General features: G+C 45.7%; 1 protein-coding gene across 3 annotated transcripts in view; it reads right to left on the bottom strand.

Moving 5' to 3' along the window:
- Positions 1 to 18,484, bottom strand: part of LOC139747513 (uncharacterized) — a 1,014,963-nt gene that overhangs the window by 240,797 nt on the left and 755,682 nt on the right. For all 3 annotated transcript variants that reach the window (XR_011712405.1, XR_011712406.1, XM_071659904.1), the window contains exon 4: positions 8,860 to 9,034. The gene's annotated coding sequence lies outside the window, so the exon portion shown is untranslated. The remainder of the gene's footprint in view (positions 1 to 8,859; positions 9,035 to 18,484) is intronic.

Below are 18,484 nucleotides of genomic sequence, written 5' to 3'. Positions count from 1 at the left end.
TCATGCCTCACCACACAAGCGGAGGGCGACACGCTAACACCAGCGAGTGAGGGGTGACTTGACGCCTTCGCTGACACCTACCTGAGGAGGAGGGAGGAACTACTGCTAGTCTAACACTTTACACCACAAGCGAGGAAGCTGCTAACTGTACGGCACCTTCAACATCAGACTTACATGGTACCAATATGCAGGATTTTCCACCAGACTCATGTAGTAATGAGCTGCCGACCAGAGAATCAGAAGAGGAAGATTCACGACAAGCAAAGTCTCAACTTAAAGGAAACTTTTACAGATGATTTCAACCATTGGAAGAAATTTTGATTACATCAACTACAGATATACTAAAGTTGTATACAACTTTGTGCGTATAAAGATGGTAGAATAGCAGGTTTAGCTAAAGTAATTGGATGTCCTTGTCTTATGCCACAGCCCACAAGGTTAGCGACTCAGGTTCTGCAAATTTATTTGCTGCCAAAGGGGAATTTTCTTGAGCCATCCCATGACTCTAGAAAACGGAGTTTATGATAGTGGACATGCATGGCTTTGTGTACAAATGAGACAGTAGCTAATTCAAATTCATTAATGAGCCATATCGAAATGAGCTTGTTATCCAAGATTGATAATTTCCTATGTGTTCTTTTACTGACAGTTTTGGGAAAAAAAAGAGCCTTCCATAATCTTCTTGACATTCAAGAGAAAACAGAGAGAGGGACTACTGCTTGATAGTACCTACGATGAGATTTCGCCATACGTGGCACTCACCTCAACATGTCATCAGCACCAAGAGCTCCCAGTCGGTCACCTAGCCAAGTAACTAACCACAATCAACGTTGCTTAACTTCTCTGATCGAGACGAAGAAGAAGAAGAAGAGAGAGAGAGAGAGAGAGAGAGAGAGAGAGAGAGAGAGAGAGAGAGAGAGAGAGAGAGAGAGAGAGAGAGAGAGAGAGAGAGAGAGAGAGAGAGAGAAGAAGAAGAAGAAGAAGAAGAAGAAGAAGAAAGAGAAGAACAAGAAGAAAAAGAAAAGACAGAAGAATTAGAATAAGAATAAGAAGAAAAAGAAGAAGAAATAGAAAAGAGAGAAATAATAGTAATAATAGTAAATAATAGAAATAATAGTAATGATTATAATAATAATAATAATAATAATAATAATAATAATAATAATAATAATAATAATAAGATAAGAAGAAGAATAAAACGACGACGACGACAAAGAAGAAGAAGAAGAAGAAGAAGAAGAAGAAGAAGAAGAAGAAGAAGAAGAAAATGGACGTGTGTGTACCAGAGCACATCAATGTCTTTAGGTCTCTGATCTTTAAACGATCAAAAACAGAAGCCAAACCTAACGAGCTCTTGTGAGGACGCAGCAGTACCACGACGGCAGTGTAACCAAGAACGTAACCCATAAAAAAGCTCTTTGATGACCTGAGAACCGATGACCCTGAGAATCGATGGCCTGAGAACCGATGACCTGAGAAGCGATGATATGACAACCGATGACCTGAGAACCGATACCTTAGAACCGATGAACTTGAGAACCGATGCAGAGCCAATGGCGTGAGAGCCGATAACAGATTCAATGTACGCAAATACGACTACAGTAATGCAAGTAGTATAAGCAGTAGCAGTAGTAGTAGCAGCGACACCTCACTTATCGCTAAATAACTCCCTCCCTCCCTCTCTCTAACTCCCTCCTACCCCATCGTCCACTAGCATGAATAACTCCCTCTCTCTCTCTAACTCTCTCCCACCCCATCGTCCACTAGCATAAATATCTCCCTTCCTCCCCATCGTCCACTAGCATAAATTAACTCCCTCCCTCTCCGTCGTCCACTAGCATAAATAACTCCCTCTCTCTCTCTCTAACTCTCTCCCACCCCATCGTCCACTAGCATAAATAGCTCCCTCCCTCCCCATCGTCCACTAGCATAAATTAACTCCCTCCCTCTCCGTCGTCCACTAGCATAAATAACTCCCTCTCTCTCTCTAACTCCCTCCTACCCCATCGTCCACTAGCATAAATAACTCCCTCCCTCCCCATCGTCCACTAGCATAAATTAACTCCCTCCCTCTCTCCCCATCGTCCACTAGCATAAATTAACTCCCTCCCTCTCCGTCGTCCACTAGCATAAATAGCTCCCTCCCTCCCTATCGTCCACTAGCATAAATTAACTCCCTCCCTCTCCATCGTCCACTAGCATAAATAGCTCCCTCTCTCCCCATCGTCCACTAGCATAAATTAACTCCCTCCCTCTCTCCCCATCGTCCACTAGCATAAATAACTCCCTCCCTCCCCATCGTCCACTAGGATAAAATTTCGCCAATAACCAGCCTACTACGCTTCTGAGGACATGGGGGAGGAATGCCATGAATCCTTATTATGAAACCAAAGTCAGAAGTTTGTCGCAGCCAGGAATTTGAAAATGGAGAGAATGACTAACTTCCCCAAAAGGTCTCTCTCTCTCTCTCTCTCTCTCTCTCTCTCTCTCTCTCTCTCTCTCTCTCTCTCTCCTCTCTTATCTCTCTCTCTCTCTTATCTCTCTCCACCAAAGCACACCCCACACTCTCTCTCTCCCTCTCCCCATCCGTCGACCCAACCACAACATTTCAAACTTCACAAAAGCCCAGAAAAATATGAAAGGGTTAACGCAGAACTATTTCGCAATTCAATAAGACACAGTGTTGGGATAGAGGAAGGAAGGATGGGGGTGGGGGAGTGGAGGAAAAAAAAAGAGAGCGAGAATGAGGGGGAAAAAAAAAGAAAGAAAAATCGCTGAAAAGTTTTAATGAAATGACATCGGTTGGGTTACTAGGAGGGCACTGTGGCCAGCGTCTGTGTGTGTGTGTGTGTGTGTGTGTGTGGGGTGGGTGGGTGGGTAAGGTTGACATGCTAGCTGCCTCCTTCGTCAGGAGGAGGAGGAGGAGGAGGAGGATGGTGCTATCGGCGACGTCCCCCTCACCAGACGTCCCCAACTGCGCCTGGAGACCACGATAGAAGGACTGTGAATAGCAGTTGTGTTTGTTCGCCGGCATATCTAGCGGTGTGTGTGTGTGTGTGTGTGTGTGTGTGTGTGTGTGTGTGTGTGTGTGTGTGTGTGTCTTTTCCGTATGGATGAACATTTGTTGCTCTGTGTTTGTCTGTTGTATTTGTTGGTTTGCGCTTACCCGTTGTGTTTGTTGGTCTGTGAGTATTATTCCTGACTGTCTTCCTTCAAGAGATGATGTGTGTGTGTGTGTGTGTGTGTGTGTGTGTGTGTGTGTGTGTGTGTGTGTGTGTGTGTGTGTGTGTATGTGTGTGTGGGTGTGTGGGTGTGAAAAAGGCACGTCTTTCTGCACCCCGTAACAATAAGCCACATAATGACTTAACGACCAATCACACCCTTAACAACCAACAACACCCTTAATGACCAGCCACACCCCTAACGACACAGCGAAACCCCCTGAGGCTCAGCCACACACCCGTCTAACGACCAGTCACACCCCTTAACGACCGGGCATATATCCCTAACAACTAATCACATCCCGGACGACCATCCACGTCCCTTGACGACCAAATCACCCAATTTACAACCCATCAGCACCATCGACTCACCCCCAACCTTCGTCAGATCACCTGCCTCTCGAAGACCTACACGCACCGCCACCTGGCAATACAGCTTGCGACCCACCAACCACTAGCATAACGACCCACCAACCACTAGCATAACGACCCACTAACCACTCGCACAACGACCCACTAACCACTCGCACAACGACCCACCAACCACTCGCATAACGACCCACCAACCACTAGCATAACGACCCACCAACCACTCGCATAACGACCCACCAACCACTAGCATAACGACCCACCAACCACTCGCACAACGACCCACCAACCACTCGCATAACGACCCCATCAACCACTAGCATAACGACCCACTAACCACTCGCACAACGACACCACCAACCACTAGCATAACGACCCACTAACCACTCGCACAACGACCCACCAACCACTCGCATAACGACCCACCAACCACTAGCATAACGACCCACTAACCACTCGCACAACGACCCACCAACCACTCGCATAACGACCCACCAACCACTCGCACAACGACCCACCAACCACTAGCATAACGACCCACCAACCACTCGCACAACGACCCACCAACCACTCGCACAACGACACCACCAACCACTAGCATAACGACCCACTAACCACTCGCACAACGACCCACCAACCACTCGCATAACGACCCACCAACCACTCGCACAACGGCCCCATCACCCACTCGCACAATGACCCACCAACCACTCGCACAACGACCTCACCAACCACTAGCATAACAACCCACCAACTACGAACATAACGACCCACCAACCCACTCGCATAACGACCCACCGCTAGCTGGAGGTGGGCTGAATCGTTGAGTTTCTTCGGGTGGTGGGAAAGCATCAGTGGTGTTAATATCCTAGAATTTTTGTATGGGTGGGTCGTGAGGGAGGGGAGGGTGGGTTTCCCACCATTGTGAGTAGGTCGACATGATCAAGAGAGAGACTCTCTCTCTCTCTCTCTCTCTCTGGCCTCCGTCATCCCTATCATCCCCTAGAGACCTGCAGCGCTGCCAACCCACCACGCCCATCGGGAAAGCCACGCGTCTACTTCGAAGTCTAAATCACCACGCGTCTACTTCGAAGTCTCAATCACCACGCGTCTACTTCGAAGTCTCAAATCACCACGCGTCTACTTCGAAGTCTCAATCACCCCCGTCTACTTCGAAGTCTCAATCACCACGCGTCTACTTCGAAGTCTCAAATCATATTCTATTCTTGAGATGAGAGAAACTAGTATTTGATAACGGTTTATGCGAGGTAGATGACATTTAGATAGGGAGTTAAATGGAGAGAATCAGTTAGTTCGTGTCTAATCCTAATCGCTGGCAAAGATGCTAATCCAGATGCTGCCACAAAGGCCTAAGAAACAAATGGATTTGTTCTGTACGTAAAGATGAGGAGACTTTTTATAATCATTTTCGTCCCTAACACATCAGAATATCTCAAGGACTTACACTCCATAAGGCTTAAATTACCTTTAATAAACCCACTATTCACGACAGCACGACGGTACGACCCTTAGAGCACGATGGCTTATGACCCTTGGGTACGACCCTTGTGATTAGGTACGACCCTTGAACAATTAAGACACGAGACCCTTGGGTATGATAGCCTAGCTTTGACCTGAGCCTTTGTGGGTCAGGTCAAAGGTGAGGAATTATACCATCGTGCTCAAGGTTCGCAAGGGTCATTTATGCTCAGAGAGGGGGTCGTTCCATCGTGTTCAGAAAGGGTCGTCCCGTCGTGCTCGAGGGTCGTACAGTTGTGGTCGAGGGTCGCACCGTCGTGCTCATAGGCGTTAACCATGAGATAGTGACCAGGTGTGTGTGTGTGTGTGTGTGTGTGTGTGTGTGTGTGTGAGGCAGGCATGCGTACGGGCAGGTGACCACGAAGGGTTATCTGTGTGGTTGTGGGAGTCACATGATTTTTTTTACTTCAGTTTCCCCTTAATCCCATGGTATTGTCCGGGAGTTAGGGAGCTTTGCGTATTATGTACCTGCATAAATCAAGATATATCTGGAGATGTCAGATTATAATATGATATATATATATATATATATATATATATATATATATATATATATATATATATATATATATATATATATATATATATACGAATAAAGTGTATATGAACGCTCACCTCCATAGAACATACAAAGCTCCATCAGCCAGGATCGAACCTGGGACCCCTTGCACAAGGGGTCCCAGGTTCGATCCTGGCTGATGGAGCTTTGTATGTTATATATATATATATATATATATATATATATATATATATATATATATATATATATATATATATATATATACCGTTTGTAAAGAAGAATTGCTAGAGAGACATATAACTGAATTCTGAAATCCTCACTTGGCTTCTCAGCTGTTTCTGCTTTGAGAAAGAGATAATACAGGAGGAGAGGGGAAGTCATGAATCACTTAGAACTATAGACCACACAGGCCATAGACCACCTAGACTCACAGACCACCTACACCCACGGACCATAGACCACCTACACCCATGGACCACCTAGACCCATAGACCATCCAGGCCTTCTAACCATATAGATCCAGAGACCACCTAGATCCATGGACCACCTAGATCTACGGACCACCTAGACCCTTAGACCACCTAAGCCCACGGACCACCTTGACACCTACATCACTAAAACATTTCGAAGACCAATACCTATATAGACACAACCTTCGCTCAAACACCATCTGACATTTATAATTCGTCTCCCATTAAGCTGTTTGGGTGGCTAACGTCGGCGACATTCAATGCGTCACCGATAATCAAAATACTTGACGAGGGAGCCATCACAACAGAGGCCCGTGATGTCATCGTTCCGCCGGCCAATGAGAACACCCGGGGAGTAGTGACGTCACTTAAGGTGGGCGTGGCCAGGTAGCCAGCGCTCCACGGCGTCCCCCACCTCCCACCAGCTTTACAAACGCCGCTGCTCAAATACAACGAAAAAATTCGTTAAATTAAGGGTTTTATTCACGGGTTAGCAGGAGCGGGGGCCGGGCTTGTGGGCTGGTGGTTCTACACGAAACCCCAATTAGCCGGGATTCGAACCCTGAGCATGCTTCGGTCGAGGATCAAACCACAATGCTTCTACTTATGAATTTCACTTCGATTTTAAACTTACACTTGTGGGATTTCCTCAGTAATTATCAAACTCGGTGTATTGATGAGCCTAACGAATCTGCATGACAATAGGAAGGTGAGGCGGAGGGTGTGTGAGGTGGTGTGGATGGGGCAGGCAGGGTTCGACACCCCCTGGACACGCCAGTGGACTAGAGCGAGTTCACATGCTGCTGATTACCTCAATTATTGGGAGCCGCTGTGTCGCCCCCTGCTGCTGCTGCTGCCGGGGTCATGGGCAGCTGTGTTGCTCCTGCTGGTGAGTTGTTCCTCTGTGTCTTCCCTACCACTGTCTTCCTCTCTCTCTATCTCAGTCTCTTTCTCTCTCTCTCTTTGTGTGTGTGTGTGTGTGTGTGTGTGTGTGTGTGTGTGTGTGTGTGTGTGTGTGTACGCGAGCTGGATTCAGCAAGAGACGCAGAACAAATAACCAAGGAATTTACGAAACACCAACAGTAGACAGAGCGGTGTCCAGCCCTAGGGTATGCTGCGTAGGCTCTGAGGGACAGTGGACAGGTTAAAAGGCAGTCTCCCTTAAGGATGTATGAGGAATGAACGTTTGCTCTTAACAGTGGACGTTCGTTGGGTAACTACCCCTCAACTGGGAGATGCAATGGCCCTAAGACCATGATCTAATAAGCGTTTATGATGATCAGTAATCTTAAAGACACTGTCGAGAAGCTAGAGGTGTATACGAGCGAGGTGATCCCGTGGAGCTTCTAAGGAAGAGAATCTAAAAACCTCCGTATTTACGAGCCTCACTTCCAGACGCCAGGTAGGTAGAGGTGATGAATATCGTGGGAGGAACTTGTGAGTGTAATGCTTTATCACAACTCGCCACACAACGCCATCATCCCAACCCTCTAGCCTCAACCTCCCCAAGCCATTCGCCTCTCCCTCCAGGTTCCAACGGCGGGATTGTTATTGCTCCTGGTGCCGTATGCCTTCAATAGTCTCCTCCTGGACTAGAGAACCTAGGCTGATGACTTTGAGGCTAGCAAGGGTCTGTATTGCCATACAGAGTCTTGAGGGGGTTAGGGTTGATGACATGAAGTTAGGGAGGCTGTGGGTTGATGTACTGAAAACTTTGGGAGGAGTACGGTTGATGGCTTCAGGCTATGAAGGTTCTGAGGTGAAAAACCATATCTGTAGCCGCCAAACAGCCGAACGCGAGAGACATCTCCATAATCCTTCCAAACTCCTCATTACCCACGAGACGTCCAGTATCCGTCAAGCAATTCTGGTGAAATACCCTAAGCATCTACTGCGCCTGTCAAACACGCACTGCATCTGTCGGACAGATGTTTATCAGCCACTTACAGCATCTGTCAAGCATATACAGGATCAGTCAAACGCCTACAGCATGCATCTCAAGCAGCTGTCAAACACGTGTAGCATCAGTCGGGTCTCCGCAGCAGCTGTCAAGCACGTGCAGCATCAGTCGGGTCTCTGCAGCAGCTGTCAAGCACGTGCAGCATCAGTCGGGTCTCTGCAGCAGCTGTCAAGCACGTGCAGCATCAGTCGGGGATCTTCAGCAGCTGTCAAGACTCCCCCAGCGTCTCTTGAGCATCGAAAAGCAACCATCAGACATCTGCAAATCCTGATACTGACCTCATCAAACCTTCTACCAACCATCCCTGGGATCCCTAGATCTATGGAGAGAGGTTTCCAAGAGCCTGTGAGTATCAATAGGAAGTGTTTTTTAGGGGGTTCGAATTCTGGGTGGGACATTCGGCCTACAGTTGACCCCAGCTGTTCACCCTTCCCTCAGAACTGGTTGACAAATTGGGTTACCTGGCTAAGGCAAGTATGTCGGAAAACCTCAAACATGTTGTAAACACTTAGAGCACAATTGTTTAGACGTATCAGTTATCTGTTCAAACTCCCAACACCTCTACGAAAACCTATACTTCTGAATCCTCTTCCTGGATTCCTTAAACGTCTGTTAATCCCCTAAACATTTGCCAACATCCCTAAACATTTGCCTGCTGTGAACTCCTTATTCATCACCTACGACCACTCAACCATTTGCTATATCATACTGGATGTCTTTCAAAATTTCTAAAATGACTACTTGCACCTCCCAAATAGAATTTAGAAAACTATCACTTACCTTAGAATGTCAAAAACGTGCACTGGAGATTCTCAGATGAATACTGGCGTCCTTTAGAAACCACGAAAAGGTACAATCAAAATCCCAGGACCAGTCACGTTTGCCCTGTAGCAAAAACCTGAACTTCTGAAGCAGTGTCGAACCTCGACGAACCTCACAAAGACACTGAACCAACCTGAAAGTAAAAAAAAAAAAAACTATTTCAGCTCCTCTGAACACCTGTTTACCTTCATGACACCTGTGTCACAATTATCTAAACATGTGTTAGAGTCTATTACAAGTAACACTGACAGTTCGTTCGTAGAGGTTTATTTCGTCTATGAATTATCTATATATTTCTAACTTACACACACTTTTACCAAACTGATCTGAGAGGGTCTGTGAGTTTCTGATCATCTTCCACAGTCCTAAACTGCCTCGAAGGGACCCAGTAGTCTGTTGCTGTTTTGAATCCCTTTGTATTCCTTTTCCATAAGTGAGCTAACACTTACCATAGATACCGAAACTGCTTAAATCCCACAAATGGGTGACTGAATACTTCACGCGAAAGACTGAGTTCTTTTACAGGTCTAGAAATAAAATCCTCAAAATGATATCATTCCCAACCATCCAAGAACCTCCCTTACCACTCACCCCCCCAAAAAAAAACACCCCCACCCCTCCAAAAAAAAGAGAGAAAAAAAATGCTTTTCTAGATTTCCTCGTCATCCAACCTCCCTCATCAAAACTCTCTTTTCTATATATTGCAGAGCAGCCCAAACCCTCCCCCTTTCCCCTACCCCCTCTAACGTCGGCAGAACCCCTCATAACGGCAGTGGAGGTTCAAGAGACGGGGGAGGGAGGTGGGTGTATGGTGGGGGAAGGAAGGAAGGAGGAGGAGGAGGAGGAGGATATTAAATGACGCAGATTGGACTGGAGACGGACATGTTGGAAGGCGCAATTACTGCTCCAGATTCATCTTGCTGCCAGGGAGTAGGGTTAGGGGGGGGGGGGTGGAAGACTGGGAAGGTGGAGTGGTCTTGGGTTGGCTAGGGAGGAACACAGAGGGGTGGCGGAACAACTTGAGAAGCCGAGACGACAAGAATCAGCGACAGAGTCACCGACCGATCGGAATGAGCATCGCATCAACACTAAACACCGGAATCGGCACAGGAATCAGCCACGGTTCCGTCTGCAGGTCTGAGGCGCTGCTTATGAAGAATTCGTCGATATAATCTCAAGAGGAGGCGTGGAGAGGAGAGGAGCAGAGGAGAGGAGAGAGGTCATCCATATCATAGACGATAGAGCCGCTGACATGATGTATATAGATGAAGTGACGGATTCGATGGTGATCAAATTAGCAACGAGATCCAAAGTCGTGATACAGAGGATTGGAACCACAAGGTAGAATTTACCACATAATTGCAAAATTGGACAAGATACAGTGTCAGAATTACCATCAAAAGTTTAGGTAGATCATCTTTAGATACTTAGTGGATCAAACCTACGTTTCCAGTTACAGGTTGGGAGAAGAGATTGATTTACAAAATACAAATACAATAAGAGATTTAGTATTAGAATACAGTTTTGAAGCATTTTACCTAGATACAGACAGATGACTGGCCCATTATCGAGTTTGCTGATAATCAAAAAAGGAAGTGAACTAGAAAGAGGTGCTTGGGTATACATAGGAAAGACAACGGATAACAGAAGACCCGTTGGTCTGTGATGAAGCTATCAACTGAAGGACACCACTTGGGTGTACAAGGGAAGGACAGATAACATAAGACCTTCCCTGTTTACGATGCTGTTATCTGCTGGAGGGCTGGACGTGGGAGTACACGGGAAGGACAGATAATAAAAGACCTGATGGCCTATGACGAGATTATCTACCGGAGGACAGTAACAGCATCCAAAGTTGCGACTCTATATAGATGGAGACAAGAGTAGCAGAGAGGGATGGGGACGGGAGGAGATGGAGGTAAGGGTACTGGGAAGGAAATAGATGGAATGGGTGAAGATGGTGATAAGGAGTAAGAGACCAGCTGGTGGATGCTGTAGGTGAGAGGTTAGGGGGGGAAAAGGGCGCATATAGGTCATGCCAAGGGGGTCAAAGACGGGTAATGTACGTGGTGAAGGCGAAGGGACAAGGGAAAGGGGTGGTGTCGGTGATGGGGTCGTCAGGGAGACAAACCACGTAGACAGTGGTGGTGGAAGAGGTCACCGGTGGTGTGGTAGAAGGTTGTGGTGATGTTACTCAGGGGGGGTAAACCACGTCCATAATGGTGATGGAAGACGTAGTGGTATGGTTGGAGGTTGTGGTGATGGGGCTCAGAGAGGGAGGGAAGGAGGGAGGGAGAGGGGAAGGTCAACCATGTGGGCGTCGGTACCGGTGGTGGTGGTGGTGGAGGAGGAGGTGGTGAGAGCAAGAGGGACATAAGGGATGGTTATTACTGTCCTTCCTCCGCTTGTATTCCTCACCATTTTATTCTGAAAACTCTCTTCGCTCTTTTCCACTCTCCGCTGCCTCGACCTCTCTTACCCCAACCTCGACCCGCGGTGTCGTTACTTACTCCCATCTCGAACACTACCCATTGATTTCCTATACATCAGTCAAGTCCGGCGTGTAAAACTGGCACCGAATCATCAACTTCTTTCAATTCATCATAGGCGCGAGGGGCGGTATAGCGGGGTCAGGTGAAATTGAATTGAGATATTGAAATGTTGACATAAAGAGAATATCATAAGGCATTCCCTGCAGGGCTGGCAGGGGTCAGTGTCGCTTTCAGTCGTGTGCTGGAGGGAATGCTTCCCTGGGTCCACATGCTCCCCTTCTCCTACCCCCTGCTCAGGGATGGGTGAGGTGAGTGGATGGGTGGACAGTGAGGTGGATGACGAGGTGTCGAGATGTCGAGATGGGAGGTGAAGTCGTTGGGGAAGGTGGATAACGAGGTTTATTGAAGAGGTGGGTGTCGAGATGGGTGTTGAGATGGGTGGTGAAGTCGTTGGTGAGGTGGATGACGAAGTTATTGAAGAGGTGGGTGTCGAGATGGGCGATGAAGTCATTTGTGAGGTGGATAGTGAGGTTGTAGGTGAGCTGGGTGGCATGGTAGCTGGCCAGGTTGGTCGTCAAGTGGATAGATAGATAGGGTCGCTGGCGAGGTAGGTAGCGAGGAGGGTAACAATGGCCTGGGAAATTCTTGTTATCCAGGATTTTGTGGTGATTAAACACCTGATTTAACGAAAGAAATTCCCACGAATCGAGACTACAGCATCCACTAGATTGGCGTATTAGCCAACAACGTGAAATGGGTCGTGACAGTCCGGGTGTAAAGGGGATGTGAAATGATTTCCACTGATGTAGTGCGCAAATGAGAGGACGTTTGGTACTTACCGAGGAAACTGGGTAATATTTGTCAAGGGCAGCGATCCAGTAGTAATATGACGATTTAGTTTCACTTAGAAGTCAAAGTCTGCATATACAAGCGCACTACTACACATATATGTAGAAAATACACATTACTTGCGTACACGCATTGATGAAAGTAAACACACACACACACACACACACACACAAGCTACCTTCGTGGTGTAGTGTTTAGCATTACTGACCATGTTTAACCACGCGCCCGCCTGGGGTTGGACCCGCGAGAGTTCGAATCCCGGGCGCGGAAGTCGGCCAACATCCCACCCAGGTGTTTATCCTCCCCTCGGGGCTGGTCGATAAATGATTAACCCAGCTGAAGATGGTGTGTGTGTGTGTGTGTGTGTGTGTGTGTGTGTGTGTGTGTGTACATAGGAGTAAAGACACGTTAGATATTTATAAAGGTTAAGAGACGGGGCAACACGAGTGTAAAAATCTCTCCCCTTTACACATACATACTAATCACAAATAGTAATCACACACATACACACACACACACACACACACACACACATGTATATTATATATACCAGAAATATGTATAAGCATAAAAGGAAGACGGGGTCTAAATAATTTAATATGCAAGGAATCTCCACACTGCTCGCAGTACGTTCCAGTAATTCCTAAACATGTGAACTTCAGTGGTAAATAATGAGGGACCTGGAAACTTACATGGCCTTTGTAGTGTGAAAGGCAACACCGCAGAGAGGCACAGACACACACACACACACACACACACACAGAAGCTTGCATTTATATATTCTTAGAAGTTTGTGTTTTATTTGTACTCTCGCTGCCTCGTCTGAGAAACAAATTCTAGTGCCATTTTGATCATTCTCTCTCTCTCTCTCTCTCTCTCTCTCTCTCTCTCTCTCTCTCTCTCTCTCTCTCTCTCTCTCTCGCTCACGCACTATTGACATGACAGATAATAGATAATGCTATGCTTTCAATGCCCGGGGATCGGGTTGAAAGGGTCCCAACCGCTCGTTATCAAGGATCGTTCCGCTATTCTTAGCAATGCTCACGTACACACCCATTCTATATCTGTACTTATGAAGCCAACGTAAAATAAAAAAGGTCAGTCGTTTTCGTGAAAAATAGAAGGAGTTTAGCTCGAGATTTGATATCCAACAGAATCTAGCACCAAGATGATAGTATTGTTAAAGAAAACAGGTGTAAGAACTGATTAGGGTAAAGGGAACAACACGGAGAAAATGCGCGAACTTAGCGCTAAAGCTATGACTGAACACACACACACACACACACCCGCAAGTTGGACTACGCACCGGTGTCAGATGAATAGGAATATGAGGCATAGGCTACTCATCTAAGTAAGTAAGTAAGTAAGTAAGTAAGTAAGTAAGTAAGTAGATGATGAATGTGATGACTACGAACCACGCTAACGGCGATGAAATGGATGACAGCTGAGGAGTAATGTGGAAACGACTTACGATGATTATAATGACTGATCAAAAGGATCAGATACGAGAACATTAACATACGATATGAAGCGCTGAGAACATGCACTAGACACCAGTTGAAGGGATGATACAACACCCTCCACCAATCCCCCCCTACACACACACACACACACGCACACGACACACAACACACAGAAAAGACACAACACCCTAGGTCACACGCCTGGCCTGAGCCAGTGGTGGCACTGCAAGAGAGAGGCTATTATTGACGAGAGCTCCTGCCAGACTTGACCTGGAGAATCATTACACACACACACACACACACACACACACACACCACACACACACACACTTGGCTTAGGCTGGGACGTGTGTGTGTGTGTGTGTGTGTGTGTGTGTGTGTGTGTGTGTGTGTGTGTGTATGCACTTAAACGAGTAAAGACGGGGGAACACGAGTCTTAACATTCTCTCCCTGTAACAATCGAGTAATCATGAGGGGCGAGACGAGTATAAAACCCTCCCCTCTTAACACACAAACAGTAATCACACTCACACACACACACACACACAGACCTAGCTCAGGCTGGGATGTGTATGCGTATATATACACACAGAGGAGTAGAGACATTACATATATGAACGGTTATAAGACGAGGGAACACAAATGTAACACTTTCTCCCTGTAATAAACGAGAGTAATCATGAGGGGCAACACGAATACAAAACTTTCCCCCGTAACATGCAAACAGTAATTACACACACACATACCTGGCTTAGGCCAGAGCGTATGTGTATGTATCTTCATGGACACACGAGCAAAAACACCGTACATACATATATGTACACGGTAAAGAATCCAAGCAAAACAAGCGTATGTCTCTCTTCTCGTAATACACATACGGTAATCACACATGACAAGCTACCACTGACCAAGGGAGGTGCTATAACCTAAGAACAGTCAGGGTTAGTGAGGGCGGTGTAACAAGGGTTACGCGAAACATAGACGACCCATAGAAGACTTAAAGTTCCGAAGCTCCTATATTAATGTACCCACTAACAACTCTTAAACAACAACAAGTTTAGACTGCTGTGCATCAACAACAATTGGGTGATTAGGCCAAACGCTACAACCACAAGTCCCAAAGTTAACTGTTTACGCGCTGGTAAACGCAATCATATTGTGTATTGGTAAAGTGTGCACTTCAGCTCCGCATCGAGCCTAGCTTTGGGAAATGGGCTAGGCTTTTTATACAATTCGTTGCAAATACAGAAATACCAGAGGAGGACCGGTCTATCCTATTCTTTGAACTGAATGATATTAGATAAAGCGATTTTAGTATATAAGGGAAACTTTGGGGTTAATCGTTCTATAATTAGGTACTACACTCGAAATTTTTTTACAGAACCAATGAAAACTTCAGGTAACATCCCACACGAGAATTATCATAAATATTTTATTTGAAATATACCAGACACATTCATGTAAAGGCATTGCTAAAATGGCACCTGATATTAATAAACAAGAATACACTTGCTATATACTCAGCAGCCGACGAATTAATATTTTTTTTTTTTTTTCAAACTATTCGCCATTTCCCGCGTTAGCGAGGTAGCGTTAAGAACAGAGGACTGGGCCTTTGAGGGAACATCCTAACCTGGCCCCCTTCTCTGTTCCTTCTTTTGGAAAAAAAAAAAGAGAGGGGAGGATTTCCAGCCACCCGCTCCCTCCCCTTTTAGTCGCCTTCTACGACACGCAGGGAATACGTGGGAAGTATTCTTTCTCCCCTAACCCCAGGGATAAAATCAATAATATATATTCACTATCATTTGACCATTCGGTGAAGTTGTGTGAGGCGTTTATAGTATCCGTTTATATTCTACAAGTGTATTACCTACTTTTGCATTAATCAACCTACACTTTCCTTGGTATATGTAACCGTTATCGCCTTATTGAATATAAGTCAATGGAATATAATGCTCCAAATCATACTCCCTAAATATTATGTAGTGTCTTGAACGCTGCGCGAGCATTGCATAGCCAACAGTGAGAGCCAATAGCGATGCGGAGATATTCTTGACAATTACCTTATTATCCATAATGAACTCTCCCAGAGACTGCAATCGAGGAAATAGCTGATCAGTATTAACAATGAATGAGAACATCAAAACCTCCAAGTCACAGTAAGTCAGAATTTCGTGCAAATACTGAAATAGAAACGTAAATTTCCTAATCATTCTTCCGATATGTACCAAGCTATTCGGTGATTTTAATGTTTTACGCTACGTCAGTACTCGAAAAAAAATAACTCACTGTGGATAGGGATGAAAGTGAATTAAAAAATGATAATAAATTCAACAAAATCTAGTTTTCCTTCATGTCATGAAGTGGACCACTGACGAAGTGTTGGTCCTGACTGAATGAGACTTATGTCTCGAGCCGGATCCACCAAAGCCAAAGACTCAAACAAGAAATCAAATCACACACTTAAGACTCGAGCACAAAGACTCCCTCGGTTCCAGATGGCACAATCATCAGAGCAACAAACACATAATGTAAAAAAAAAATAAACGAACAGATCAGATATGAATATAAACATCTATATGCCAAATTGATCCGACATTTATTGTGGATTATCCTAAACCAAGATTCATTGGATCATTTACTATCATCTGTCACATTATATATTAAAGTGATACTCACAAAGTACTGACTAATCTCTCCAGTGAAAGATCCCGGCATCAAGTGACAAGACGCGCAATGACGAACCCAAACAATAGCTCGGGGCAGCAGTTCGAACCGAGTTTCGAAGCAGTTCATTTGCACAAACGCAAGTTTAAAAGTCTCGAAGTAGATTACTGTAACTGTCTGTTCATTTCTTACCAGATGATAAGTAATTGAGTTTAAGAATGAGCGAAAACCAAGATGAATTAAACTTGTGGAAACCTGAGTGATTTACTTGTATTCAATTAAGATCATTTTCCTATGCTTCTCCCCCCGTGGTTCGATACTACACCAAGGACAGATTTCCCTGTTGCAATAGTACCACAGGGGTCAGTTACCCACAAGTACAACAGTACCCCAGGGGTCAGATTTCAGTGTTGTAACAGTACCCCTGGGTCAGATACCTATGGTACAACAGTGCCCAAGGGTCAGGTTCGGATAGTACAACAGTGCCCCAGGGTCAGATTCCCTTCGTACAACAGTACCCCAGGGTCATATTCTCTTAGTGCAACAGTACCCCAGGGTCATATTCTCTTAGTACAACAGCACCCCAGGGTAATATTCTCTTAGTACAACAGCACCCCAGTGACATATTCCCTTAGTACAACAGTACCCCAGGGTCATATTCTCTTAGTACAACAGTACCCCAGGGTCATATTCTCTTAGTACAACAGCACCCCAGTGACATATTCCCTTAGTACAACAGTACCCCAGGGTCAGATTCCCTCAGTACAACAGTACCCCAGGGTCATATTCTCTTAGTACAACAGTACCCCAGGGTCATATTCTCTTAGTACAACAGCACCCCAGTGACATATTCCCTTAGTACAACAGTACCCCAGGGTCAGATTCCCTCAGTACAACAGTACCCCAGGGTGAGATACCCATAGTGCAACAGTACCCCAGGGTAAGATACCCTTAATACAACAGTACTCCAGGGTCATATTCTCTTCGCACAACAGTACCCCAGGGTAAGATACTCTCAGTACAACAGAACCCCAAGGTAAGAATCCCCTGGTGTTCCTTCTGAGCGTCATGCAGTGGGTAATTCTCTTCTCGTTTTTTTCTCTCAATGCGAGAGGATGACTGAACTTTGCACCACTACGTATATACAACTCCTACACTAATGATTCCATTATGGATGTAACAAATGGTCTCTGAGTGAAATACGAACAAGATTCTAATTCTATAAATCAATATCATTTGGTGTTGGCTTGAATGACGATCCTCTACTTGAATTTGAGATGGGAAAGAGGGATTGATCAAACACAGATTACTCTGTGTTTTTAGAAGTACCATCGAATTTAGAAATAATGATTTTGATACAATCTACTTACAAAAAGTGCTTTGAAAGTAGGTACGAAAAGTGAGCTTAGTAACGTAAAAAAATACCATAGTTCTAGTTTACGTTGAAGTCTATTACTGACTAGTTTAAATAGTATATTTCCAGCTAATTGAGATAATCCTCTAATCATCCCATTAGATATACAATCGATCATTTCAAGTCTTACTTGAACTTCACCTTCAATCTACAGCTCACCTTCTTTACGCCCTAGCCCTCTAGCGAGTTCCGTCCATACTGTAGTGTGTATAATATACCCTCGCCTTTTGGCTCTCTATTTTCTGTCCTCCAAGGACAACGGCGCTCTAGAGAGCTTCGTCAGGACAACGGCGCTCTAGAGAGCTTCGTCAGGACAACGGCGCTCTAGAGAGCTTCCTCAGGACAACGGCGCTCTAGAGCGCTTCGTCAGGACAACGGCGTTCTAGAGAGCTTCGTCAGGACAACGGCGCACCAGAGAGCTTCGTCAGGACAACGGCGCTCTAGAGAGCTTCGTCAGGACAACGGCGCTCTAGAGAGCTTCGTCAGGACAACGGCGCTCTAGAGAGCTTCGTCAGGACAACGGCGCTCTAGAGAGCTTCGTCAGGACAACGGCGCTCTAGAGCGCTTCGTCAGGACAACGGCGCACTAGAGCGCTTCGTCAGGACTGCGCACTCGACATCTTCGTCAAGACTGCGCACCGCGGCCCCTCTGGGAATGAATGGGAGGCCCTGGGGTATGTTAGCGAGTGAAGACACACA

This window comes from Panulirus ornatus, chromosome 69 (assembly GCF_036320965.1).
Source record: "Panulirus ornatus isolate Po-2019 chromosome 69, ASM3632096v1, whole genome shotgun sequence".
Taxonomy (NCBI): Eukaryota; Metazoa; Arthropoda; class Malacostraca; order Decapoda; family Palinuridae; genus Panulirus; species Panulirus ornatus.
Note: the sequence above shows the minus strand (reverse complement) of the source record. Positions and strands in the feature narration are given on the sequence as shown.